The sequence below is a fragment of the Poecilia reticulata genome, linkage group LG14 (assembly GCF_000633615.1).
Source record: "Poecilia reticulata strain Guanapo linkage group LG14, Guppy_female_1.0+MT, whole genome shotgun sequence".
In the NCBI taxonomy this organism is placed as follows: Eukaryota; Metazoa; Chordata; class Actinopteri; order Cyprinodontiformes; family Poeciliidae; genus Poecilia; species Poecilia reticulata.
In genome coordinates this window covers 10,444,906-10,453,077 of record NC_024344.1, presented here as the reverse complement: position 1 = coordinate 10,453,077, position 8,172 = coordinate 10,444,906, and the positions used below count along the sequence as shown (strand labels likewise).

General features: G+C 35.3%; 1 protein-coding gene across 1 annotated transcript in view; it reads right to left on the bottom strand.

The window, feature by feature from the left end:
- Positions 1-2,922: 2,922 nt before the first annotated feature.
- Positions 2,923-8,172, bottom strand: part of LOC103475800 (sorting nexin-19-like) — a 142,820-nt gene continuing 137,570 nt past the window's right edge. The window contains exon 15 of the transcript XR_001777271.1: positions 2,923-5,051. The gene's annotated coding sequence lies outside the window, so the exon portion shown is untranslated. The remainder of the gene's footprint in view (positions 5,052-8,172) is intronic.

The following is an 8,172-nucleotide window of genomic DNA, read 5'->3' as shown; positions in this document are numbered from 1 at the left end:
TTGTCTGAGTGAACAAGACAGCATGTTTCTGGTTTTATAACTTTCACATGTTGAAAAATCAAACACAGATATGGAACTGATTCAAACCTTTTCGAGAGGTCCACAGCTGGAAAGTAAGCCAGTTTTCCCACATGAACAGCATACATGTGTACGTACGTATACATATATATATATATATATATATATATATACTGCGGTTTCCCAGAGATCATAATCCAATCAGGTTGCTGTCAAATTGTCAGGGACACCTAAAAAATGAAGAGCAGCTGCCATCTGTTTGATAATTTGAGAGGCAACAAAGCTCCATGCCGCTCTTGTTTTCATTTGCATTGACTCATGGCTTTCAATTGAAACTGCACTGAGATGTGGCAGAGAGCAAGTTTCCAAGAACAAGACCTGTTCCAGGAAGTCCCTGTGTGTGCAGCCAAGAGTTAATGGAAACCCTTCGACTCAACGGGAGATTCAGTGGAGGAGGTGATACAAGTCTTCTCTTCATCATCCTGGCCTGAGATGAATGTGATCTCATCGTAAATTCACTAAAGTAAAAAACAACAACAACAACAACAACATAATAAAAAATAAGTTGCATTAATCAAATAGGAMGGCTCAAGTTGACCAAGAACCATGAATCACAAATGAATTTCTGGTTTTGTAACAAGACAAATTCCCTCCAGAAATACATGGAAAGGATAACAAAWGGACAGGAAATGCTCATATCAACTAAAATATTAAAAGAACTTGAATGTGTGAAGCTTTAAAATGTTCTTTGATATATGTTCTTTTAATTATGTATCTATTTTTTTGCATGAAAAACAGGCTTAAATTTAATAACACTACTACTACTCCTACTTCTAATAACAACAACAATAATAATAATAATAATAATAATAATAATAATAATAATAATAATAATAATAATAATAATAATAATAATAATAATGTAAACAATCACAACTTTGTTAGATTTTATGTGGCCCATCAAAATTTTACTCAAATGAACAAAAACTGCATTTGCCATTCTTGCCTTTAACAAATGCACCAATGCTTTAATACTTCCATTATATTGTGCATTTAAACTATCTCGGGGCTGGTAAATGATGAATTCTTCATAGGACATAAAATGTGCCAAAAATGTTTATCTACTCAACACGCTACAAAATGTTGATRAATTAAGTTGTGTTTGCTTCCAGTTGCAAATTAGAGGGACCCTAGATATTTATGCTGCATTATTCAGAGTTCTTTCTTGCATTAATAACACACTGTTTCTTATCTTGCTATGTACAATATGCAAACATACTGAATTTATTTGACTACTCATAATTTATTTATGGAGCATTCAACTTTCTTTCCCATATAGTAAGGTGAACACAGAATATGGAGACAGTGATGATAAGGAAATATGTGCTTCCCTGACATAATTATCATGCTACAGGACTTATCGTTCACAAAATGTGTTTTGTTTTGTAACCTGCATGACTATGTAGATTTACAAACTTGGAAAGATACTTCATGCTGTCTGTGTTGTCAATGAGGGATACGCAGTGATGTGAAAAGGGTTTACTCCTTAAAAATTTATTCATTTTGCTTTCCTTAATATTAGACATGAYCYGAGTTGATATTAAAAGCAATTTTCTAAAGATTATTGAATTTATTAACTAACCCTATGGGGAAAAAGGAATTGTTCTACTTAGTTAAATCAAGAATTAACTGAGTGAGTCTTTTTTTTTCCCCGACCAATTTATCAGCCTGTGATTTTAAAGCACTGCGATACTTTGTGTTTAGTCAGTGTGACTCGTATATGAATGAYGGTAGGTCCATACAGAAGATAAGATAGCTGGAATGCTATGTCAGCACTGGCTTTAATGTGGTTATTCTCCGTTTTGTCAGCTCAGCTCTTTATGTTTCTGTGCAAGCTACAACTTTTCTTTCTGCACGTTGTTGCCACATTTAAGCTTCAAAGGTTTTTAAGCGTCCTCTAAAGTCACTCTAAAAGGTTCAATAAGTCAGTTTTCTTTTACTGAAAAATAGCTGATGTGAGTCAGAGTACTGGTAATCCATTTATGGGATTAATCTGCTAAATCAAGGAGCAAAAACACTTTTAGAGRCTTAAATAAAAAAGTGCACGTTTCCACATTTCAGTGTGAATTCCCTCAGGTTTAATAGTTTTGCCGTTGCTAGGATTTCATAACTTTCATCTTAACAACAGCAGTTACAGTGTTAATTTGACTGCTGCCATTTTCCAGATGTTCCACAGTCACCATTAATTTACCCACTTCACAAACAGATGCCTGTGGGGCTGAACTATTAAAGGGAGGGTGTGCAGACTCAACATCTCTTTCATCATACGAGAGATCATCTTCGTCACACGGCCTCCTTTTCAACATCATGTTAAAGCTTTTAATAAACAACAATTAAATGTACTGAAAATGTTTTAGCTGCCTTCACTGCCGTGACATTACCTCATCGTATGGATTACATCAAACAGACATCTGCAAAATGATGTTGATTCTTATTCATTACAGCAAAGACCAAGGAATGGGTAGRACAATTTTACTGCAGGCAGCTTACAAAATGCAAAACTTTTATTCACATCATTGCGTTTGTTCAAATCTCCCACTTCGACCCATTCTATTTGTAAAGACTTTTTTTTTGTTTTTGGCAGTGTTTACCACACAGATATGTCTTTTTAGTTCACTGTGAACCAACTGTAGACAGATTAATATCATCTTCATCTTTATAGATGATACCATACARACCATTTTCTACAGAGATTCCCGTATAAACATCAACGGTATCTTACCGTGACATGTTGTCATGTTCTGTGTAAGCATTTGACAAACACAAATGTTAATATGTTTTTTTTAATTATTATTTTACAGGCCAAAACAGTTTTTTCTTCTCTTTTTTTTTTTTTTTTTACATCACTGTGATGTGGAAAGAAAATGACAAATAGGTTTGGAGAATGCAATTGCTTCCTATTCCTCTTTGACTGCTTTGATCAAAAATCTTTTTATAGAAGCTGCATGTTTTTAAGCTAATCCTGTTGAAACATGAACATGTATTCAGCCTGAAGTCCTTTGCAGCGTCCAATAGGTCACAGATTGTCTTGTATTTAGATTATTTCAACTTCTCAAACTCTAAATAACTTACTTGTCCTTCCTCATGAAAAGCATCCCCACGTCATGATGCTGCTACTACAATTTTTCTCAGGGTAGTCAGAACGATATGCAGTGTTGGTTTGCTGCCACACATATCATGTAAAACATTTGGACTTTCTGTCCAAATGTTTTACACTTTGGACAGAAAGTTGTTACCTCATCAGAGTAAGCATCAGTTTTTGCTGCTCATGTCGGTCAAATTTGAGGAGTGTACAGCTAATAGCTGACCTTTAGATAGATTGGACTGGTGCTTCACCTCCAGAGTTAAACTAAACATTAATCAGGAGTTTCGAAGTGAAAGGAGGCGTAACACAAATTCACACCCCGCTTTCTGATTTATATTTGTATAAAAACGGGAAAAAAAGAAAAAGAAAACTACGTTTCATTTTTGTTCTGCTTTCAAGAGTTCTGAATACATTTGGAAAATACTGTTAATATTCTGTTTGTCTCTCTGAAATGCATACACTCTTTACAGTGTGTGGAAGTGTAAACCTTTACCACATGCTCTAAAATAAGATTCTCACCAAATGTTTGCAAATTCAATAAAATATAGATCTTAAATTATTCACTTTTGTTTCACTGGATCACCCTCCAAAGATTTAGTTTAAACCAGGAAGTGCTCTTAAAAATGTTGTAATGCATCACGTGTGGCTTGGAGCTGTTCCTAACAAAAACAACTTCCTGAAAAGACAAGATTGTGAGCACAAGTTTGGATTTTGCCTGCAGGGTTTCACTAAAGCCGGTAATTTGGATGACAGGTGGCCCTCAAATGCCTTCTTTGAGGTTTAGCTTGTAAACCTTTTTAACGTGAAGAAAGTGCACACAGAGGGTGGGCAAACCTCTTTACGAGCAGAGCATGTTGCATAATGTCACATTTGCAGAGGCGCCTCTCTTCCCTAGTGTCCTTTCACAGGTGGATGAGAGGCTTCAGACAGTAATGTTTCAAATCATCACCCTGAGACAGCTGGTGTTGAGTTGCCCCACAAAATCAAGAACAGGTTAAGTGAACAAAATGTTCAGTCCTGAATAGCTGTGCTTTCCTATAACAATAGTGTCTGACAAAAAAACAGCAAAGAGCATATTACACTGACCCGACTTTAAATATTCCATATTTTCATCTCATGCTAGCCCATTTGTTATTTTATTGCTGACACTATGGAGAAAACTGTGGACTTATCTTCACTATTACACTGCTTGTGTCTCCGTTTCAAACACGGTCCTATTATAGTCAACGAGAGAGTTTACACTGCCTCAACATGTTATCAGTAAAAATTAGATCCAACCCCAATTTTTTACATGACGCCAAAGTGCAGAGYTTACCAGGTCTGTATCACAGACCGCACCGCTCCAACAGGAAGCGCACTAACACAAYATCCAGCATTATTTCCAAAATAATTTGACACGACAGACTACGTTTGGTGAAAAAGTATTAGCTATATTAATTAATAGAGTATCAGAGCAGARATGCGTKTAGTGTAAATCTGGGGTTAGCCTCAAAATTGGTGTATTACAATTTTAACAGTTTGTTAATGGGTTTTAGAAATACATTCTGGCACAACAAGTCCTTTGAGGACAATCATGATTTGGATATGAAAATGAGTCCGACAGCTCTACCTTACAGGTCCCTCCGTCTTCTTGCTCTCTGCATCCGTCCACATCTCCTTCGCCACAGCGGAGTCAGCTGACAACTCAAGAAATTGACAGTTGTCCTGTAAGGTCACATAGTTTCTCCTCCATTAGCATAGCTGCAGCATAATAGCCATCTTCAGCTTGAATGATGTTACGCGCTGAATGGGAGAAAGGGTGTGAGCAGTGTGTACACCAGCAAGATTGGCACCACTGAGACCTTCCCTTTGGCTCCGATTGGTTGTTTCTGACCTGAGCAATGTGTTTCTGCAAAAAGAAGCCAGAGGAGCTTGATTATTTCACAACTGTTTCATATTCTGCCATGAAGAMGCAGTGACATTTTTAACAAATATGCCCMCCAAAAAGAAAACATTTTCATAAGTCATTGTGTCTTTAAGGGACACATCCAGAGTTTCTAACATCTGCCTATAATGTTTAGCCACAATAATTGTCCAGTCTATGATGTCCCTGGAATCAGATCCATGTCTCCTGTTAGTGTTTGTCCAAAACTTGACCTAAGCTGAACCTAAACAAAGAGCCATTACCTGTTAACAATCTCAGTGATGTTTGTCCGGTTTCCTAATGTGAGGGAACACATTTTTGTRTCGTTAGCTTATGTCTGACATCTGGACAGCTTTGTGGAAGCCAGTAGTTAGTTTGCGATGTTTTCTTTTTGCTCCATCTAAAGAAACTCTGAGTTTATAGCTCACACTTGTAATAAGTAACAGAAACCTTGTAAATTGGACTGCAGGGTTATGTGTGGTTGGTAAACATATGCTAACTCGTACTTTACTTTGACTTCAGAGGGAAAACATATTTCCACRGACTTTTAAAGTTTGTATATTTTGTACATTTTTAAATCCTGAGATATTTTTAAAGGAAAATTCAACCAGGGGTTCCTAGAAAGATTTGAATTTGCAGAATTTCACCATCAATGATATGCATTTTGAATACAATATGTGTACCCAGTTGAAGTACTAAGTAAATATTTACAGATAAATCTTAAGTAAGAGCTAACAGACAACCAGAAGGAAGAAAGGCTGATTATYAGATTCAGACAGAGCCAAGATGTAGTGAAAATAATTGGCGGCAACTCTTTCTTCTATAAAGAAGCCTAGCAAAAAAAAATAAAAAATTTAATAAAAAAAGGTTTATCAAATTTTATTTTCCTACATGTTTATGTCCAAATAATTCTTTTCAGTTGTGGTTTGTTGTTTTTTTTTGTGGTGAGACTCGCTGAAGTTATTATTGTCACCTACAGCTGGCTTCCCAGCACACATAAAAAGGCCATCTGTTTTTTTTACGATGAGGCATTATGAGGACAGCACTTAAATGCATTAACCGCCATAGATGTCTCTTCTTAATTATCTTGTGTCATCCATTTCACAGATTGCTGCATCCTAAATACACTGAGGAGCAGCAGTTGGTCTTTATAACCATCATCRCTCCAAACAAACTCAGTAAGTGTTTACATCCATGTATCTTTTRCAACTTTACTGCTTTTTTGTGGCAACTAATTGTAAATACTTTTAAAGAACTACTTTGTATCTATGTTGAAATTTTACCTTTGCCATACAGTATTTTAATTATTTTTTTGTTGTTGTTTGTTTATATAGATATATATTTTGCATTCTGTCTTTGTGTGAGTCTATTTACTGTGATTGCCTGTCACCGTCCCGCTGTTATACAGGAAATTCCCCATTGTGGGAAAATAAATGACATTTCTATTCTATTCTATCTCAGGACCAAGCTCAATGTTTTCCAAAATTAATTGCTTTTGGTCAACGAAATCACCCCAGTGAACGTAGAGGTGAACATTTTATAAATTAGTTTGTTAAATAGTTTCTGATATAAAAATGTTGGGGTAACTGTTTAATCAGGAGAATTTCTCCCAATTAAACATGGGAGAAATTCTGTTTTCACTTGGCACAGTGTAAGTTTGCAGAGCCATTTCCCCCCTAATCCATTAGAATTTGAAAAACGTTTATTGAATTTACTCAATAAAAATGAGTTTGATCTGAAACACTTGTGTGTGACAAATCAACAGAAGAAGAAATGTGTAAGGGGATATAACTCAATAGAATAGAATATGATATGTTGGCAACATATAAATAATAAAAGTTGGAGGAAATGTCTCGGTGATACTGATTATCGATAATGAAGTAATAAGTTTAGCCCCATGAGATGGGATCCTCAAATATGACATTTTATATCATTGATTTAGTGAAAAACATTTATGTGCATTTGTGAAATAAAAAATAGCTGGACCTTGTCATAATGTGTTAAATATTTTGCTGTTCTTGTGTGAAAATATAATCAAATGAAAGTTTGTTTCCTTTTTCAGTTCTGTTCTGCTACCACTGATACAGCCATCAGATTGGTAAAGTGTTTCATGCATATCTAGCATCCTAATACACAACTATTTCCTTAACAAAAGGTAAAATCACAAACAGTTGCATCATTTCTGCAAAAATCTCAAACAGTGGAAGGAATTAAATTCCTAAGCAAATAACAAAGGACTCTGGTTTTAGCCCAGAGGTGGTTTTAGACACCCAAACAAACTGTGAAGTAGTTTAACATTTGAAAATTTTCTGTTATGGATTTTAGAATATGACTAACCAGAAGTAAGGAATCTTCCACCACTTTCCTGCTGCTGATCTTTTGAAGATTTTACAAGGACTGTGTGTGCTCATGAAACCTTGAGAAAATTAGGAGAGCATATTAGGACTATAAAAGCAGTGATTAAGACAATTTGGAAAGTACAAGCATCTGCTCTGTAGTCTGTTCTGCTAGTGAATTAGATGATGTGCTTCGGCCTAGAGGTGCTGCTTAGTACTCTTGATTGATTGTTTAAATAATTGATTGATTCTTATATTGCATTCTAGCTTTAATGATTTTGAAACGTAGCAATGACTTGACCAGACTTTAGCAGACGTTTGCAGGAACAAAGTCTGTTTTGATTTTTTTCCCTCCTTCATATATGATTTTAAATATTATTAACATGGTATTTTATACAATTGCATACATTAATAAAAGTTAAAATGATGTATATCAGTGAGGCGGATTATTTTTGGATACATAGTTGTAATTTGAGTAGAGAYGCACGATATATCGGCACCAGCATCGGTATCGGCTGATATTAGTCATTTTTAACATATTGATATCGGCCCAATAAATAAAACTGGGTGTTACAACCAGTATGAACAATCAATATTTATTTTTTATCCGTTTCTACCCGTTTTTCTCCCATAGGTGTCAAAACGGTAGTGAAATATATACACTGCTCAAAAAAATAAAGGGAACACTTAAACAACACAATATCACTCCAAGTAAATCAAACTTCTGTGAAATCAAACTGTCCACTTAGGAAGCAACACTGATTGACAAC